The following is a 4676-nucleotide window of genomic DNA, read 5'->3' on the forward strand; positions in this document are numbered from 1 at the left end:
TGTTTCCATATCCAGTTCCAACTGTTGCTTCCTGTCCCACATACAGTAGAGGTTTCTCAGGAGGTAGATAAGGTGATCATGCACTCCCATTTCTTTAAGGACTTGCCATAGTTTGCTGTGGTCCACACAGTCAAAGGCTTTTGCATAGTCAATGAAGCAGAAGTAGATGTTTTTCTGGAACTCTCTGGCTTTCTCCATAATCCAGCGCGTATAACAATTTGGTCCCTAGTTCCTCTGCTCCTTCAAAATCCAGCTTGTACTTATGGGAGTTCTCGGTCCACATACTGCTGAAGCCTGCCTTGGAGGATTTTGAGCATAACCTTGCTAGTGTGTGAAATGAGTGCAATTGCACGGTAGTTGGAGCATTCTTTTGCACTGTCCTTCTTTGGGATTGGGATGTAGACTGATCATTTCCAGTCCTCTGGCCACTGCTGAGTTTTCCAAACTTGCTGGCATATTGAATGTAGTACTTTAACAGCGTCATATTTTAAGATTTTAAATAGTTCCACTGGGATGCCATCACTTCCACTGGCCTTCTTGTTAGAGAAGCTTTCTAAGGCCCACTTGACTTCACTCTCCAGGATGTCTGACTCTAGGTCAGCAGCCACACTATCTGGGTTGTCCGGGATATCCAAATCTTTCTGGTATATTTCCTCTGTGTATTCTTGCCACCTCTTCTTGATGTCTTCTGCTTCTGTTAGGTCCCTACCATTTTTGTCCTTTATCATGTTCATCTTTGCACAAAATGTTCCTTTAATATCTCCGATTTTCCTGAACAGATCTCTGGTTGTTCCTTTTCTATTATTTTCCTCTATTTCTTTGCATTGTTCATTTAAGAAGGCCCTCTTGTCTCTCCTTGCTATTCTTTGGAAGTCAGCACTCAATTTTCTGTAACTTTCCCTATCTCCCTTGCATTTTGATTCCCTTCTCTTCTCTGCTATTTGTAACGCCTCGTTGGACAGCCACTTTGCTTTCTTGCATTTCCTTTGGGATGGTTTTTGTTGCTGCCTCCTGTACAATGTTACGAGCCTCTATCCAAAGTTCTTCAGGCACTCTGTCCACCAAATCGAGTTCCTTAAATCTGTTCTTGACTTCCACTGTGTATTCATAAGGGATTTGGTTTTGATTATACCTGAGGAGCCCAGTGGTTTTTCCAACTCTCTTCAGTTTAAGCTTGAATTTTGCTATGAGAAGCTGATGATCAGAGCCACAATCAGCTCCAGGTCTTGTTTTTGCTGACTGTATAGAGCTTCTCCATCTTTGGCTGCAGAGAATATAGTCAATCTGATTTCGATATTGCCCATCTGGTGATTTCCATGTGTAGAGTCGCCTCTTGTGTTGTTGGAAAAGAGTGTTTGTGATGACCAGCTTGTTCTCTTGATGAAACTCTATTAGCCTTTGCCCTGCTTTGTTCTGAACTCCAAAGCCAAACTTTCCTGTTGTTCCTTTTATATCTTGACTCCCTGCTTTAGCATTCCAGTCCCCTCGAATGAGAAGAACATCTTTCTTTGGTGTCAGTTCTAGAAGTTGTTGTAAGTCTTCATAGAATTGGTCAATTTCAGTCTCCTCAGCACTGGTGGTTGGTGCATAAACGTGGATTATTGTGATGTTAAAAGGTTTACTTGCCTAGGAGGGTTTTTTTTAATTTAAATGAAGTCAGAAAGGAGGTTGTGAGGGAAGTGAAATGGGGTATACACTGTCAACAAGCCCTAGGCATCTGGTGCTTAGTTTGGGAATGGGGCCATTGGGATACTCTGACTCAGCCATTCTCAACCTTTTTTGGGGCCTTGGCCAAAAGCATAAAATATAGGCCAAATCAGGTTTGCATAAGTCACAAACTGTATAAGGTGGTGCATGAAGCATTGTTTCCTGTCTGCAGCCCTCTTCAAATGTGCCAGGGGCCCCCAAGGGGTTTGAGAATGGCTGGTCTATCTTCTTTGTCTCTTACAAGTCTCACTTCTACATTCCCCATTAAGAGTTGAGTTATTGTAACTTGGTCTGGGCATTTTTTTAAATATTTTTTTGGATTAGCACTCAACCCAGCCTGCCACATGGTCTCTAGAACCCACACAGGTGATGGACACATTCTTCTCAAGACATACTACTGTATAAATAATCCTGTCATTTCTATAGGCTGCAGTGAAGTTCCAAATAGATTTTAGAACTACATTCATTAACTGTTGGAAAGTGGCGATCGTCCTATACAACTCAAAGGATGTGTCTGTTAAATAGTACAGCCTCTTGGGGGTCGCAAAGGCTGTTTTTTCCTTATTGTCAGGGGTAAGCGTATCTTCCATTACCCTTTTGTTAGAGCTAATGAGAAGTGGTAAAAGGGGGGGGGGTGTCACATTCCTCTCTCTGATGCTGATGTCAAACTCATTGTCTTGTCACTTGAATTTTTATGTAATAGTTTTTTTTAAGGGAAATCACCCCAGAGGGAGACCATGGCTGTGATACAAGGATGTCTGCAAGTGGGATCTGAAGGCCTTAGGAATGGACCTCAACAGATGGGAAACCTTGACATCTGAGCGTTCAGCCTGGAGGCAAGTGGTGCATCATGGCCTCTCCCAATTTGAAGAGACACTTGTCCAGCAGGCCAAGGCAAAGAGGCAGTCCCCAAACCAGCAAAATCAGTGAGCTGGATGGGACAGATTGTATTTGTCTTCAGTGTGGAAGGGATTGTCACTCTTGAATTGGCCTTCTCAGCCACACTAGATGCTGTTCCAAGTCCTCTATTCAGAGCATGTTACCATAGTCTTTCGAGACTGAAGGCTGCCTAAATCTAAAAAAAGTATATTTAAATAATAACAGGAATAAAAGTATTTTCTTTGACGATATTCACTTCTTGTCTTCCTCTTTCATTGCCACCAACCTTTAACTTCAGAAATATATATGTATATATTTTCTCTTTCACTCAAGCCCTTATAACACCCTCTAGCCCTCAGGTTCAACTCAGCACCACTCAGCTTGGACAGAACTTATATGGTTTTGTTAAAATAACACTGTGACTAAAGAATGTTGTTTATGCTGGACTTTTTGTTTGTAGCCTTGTATGCCATCTCTAGTTTGCTTGAATGGAGAGACTTTTCTGGCCTGAGCCGGTTAAAATAATTTATCTGGTATCTGTAAATAACCACAGTAATTATTAATTTCACATTGGAAATCTGTGTGTTATGTCTCCTCTATGTTTAGAGTATAATAGACAAGAAACGTTACATATTAAGCATCATGTCAAAACATCTCTCTACAGGTTGACATGAGAGGATGGGGAGTACAATGTATGTCTTATTGGTTATTATAATATTGAATAAATGGAAACTGTGGTTTAAAGAGTTTCTCATAATTGTGCACTATATTTTCAGCTATGACTCACCAGGAAAGTCACCTTGGGATTGCAAGTGAATAGTTAATAAGAATTGTTAACTGTGTGTGCAACAGCAATTTAAAAATTTAATGTTAGGGATTATAAGGAAAGGAGTTGAAAATCTGGTAGGTGAAAAGGTTTATGAAACATAACGTTCACCTTTGTGTCTAGCTCTGTATTTTCTACTGTGACTGGTAACATCTTTCAGGGCTTTCCCCTGCCTCCCTAAAATATTTTTACCAGAGACTGGGTTTGGGGGCATGCTTATACTCACTGAACACTGCTCCACTACTGAGCTGTATAGTTTTAGGAAGATGCATTAAGATGTTGTTAACAAGTTAAATTTTTTCACCACACACCTTCTGAAGCGTGTTGTGGGCAGAGTAAATATTTAAATTTATTGTATGCTAGTGGCTGTGTATGGAATAGATGAATCAACCCTTCACAAAAGGCTATGGGGGACTGGCACTTATTGTTGTTGTTGGTATAACAGGTTGGTGATAGAGCCCGGGATGACAAGCAGGAGAAAGTGGGTTACTATTCACACAGGCACTGACACACACACAACAGGAGGGGATCTGGGGTAGGGCCTTGACTTTCTGTCTCTGGTAATAAGGCGGGCAGGAACAGTCTGGCGAACTGGGTAGCTTAAGCATGTTTTACACTGGGTTTTACTTACCTTACTAGCCAAGCCTACACTGACAAGTATTTTTATAAGGTGCTTCCGCCTGACATTCAAGCTTCCATTGGCTTCAGTGGAGCAAGGGACGGGGAAGGGATTTTGCTTCGATGTTTGCTCTGACAACGTACTGTAGAACGGGTGCGGACTGGGCGGCAAAGGCGAGTCGAGCGCTTTACTAGCGAAATAATACAACTCGGTCCTCTTCAGAGGGACTCACAAGATACCAGCAAAACAACAACAACAGCTACTCCCGGCATTTATTGTATCTGCCTACAGTTGCCTTCTTTCCAGTGTAATTGGAGAGATCTCAGGGCAACCCTTGCTGACAGCTCCCCGCTTTCCTTTCAAGCAAAGGTTGTGGCCGGAGCAGCTCTCCCGCCGGACACCTTTCGCCCTTCCACCGCGGAGGGTTTCGCAAGGTAGCCAGAAGATTCCCAAGCCGATTCCATGACGCTAAGCCGCGACAAGCCGAGGGGGGAGCGGCGCCTCCGCCACTTGCCCGCGGCGTGGGTGGCTGAGTCGCTGAACTTTTCCCGCCCAGAAGGCGGGAGGAACCGAGGGGCTCTCCTGCCCCTCGGTGGGAAATGGGGAAGCCGCGGGGCGAGCGGTAGGTTTTGTAGGCAGGGGCTG

Source organism: Pogona vitticeps, chromosome 2 (genome assembly GCF_051106095.1).
Source record: "Pogona vitticeps strain Pit_001003342236 chromosome 2, PviZW2.1, whole genome shotgun sequence".
NCBI lineage: Eukaryota > Metazoa > Chordata > Lepidosauria > Squamata > Agamidae > Pogona > Pogona vitticeps.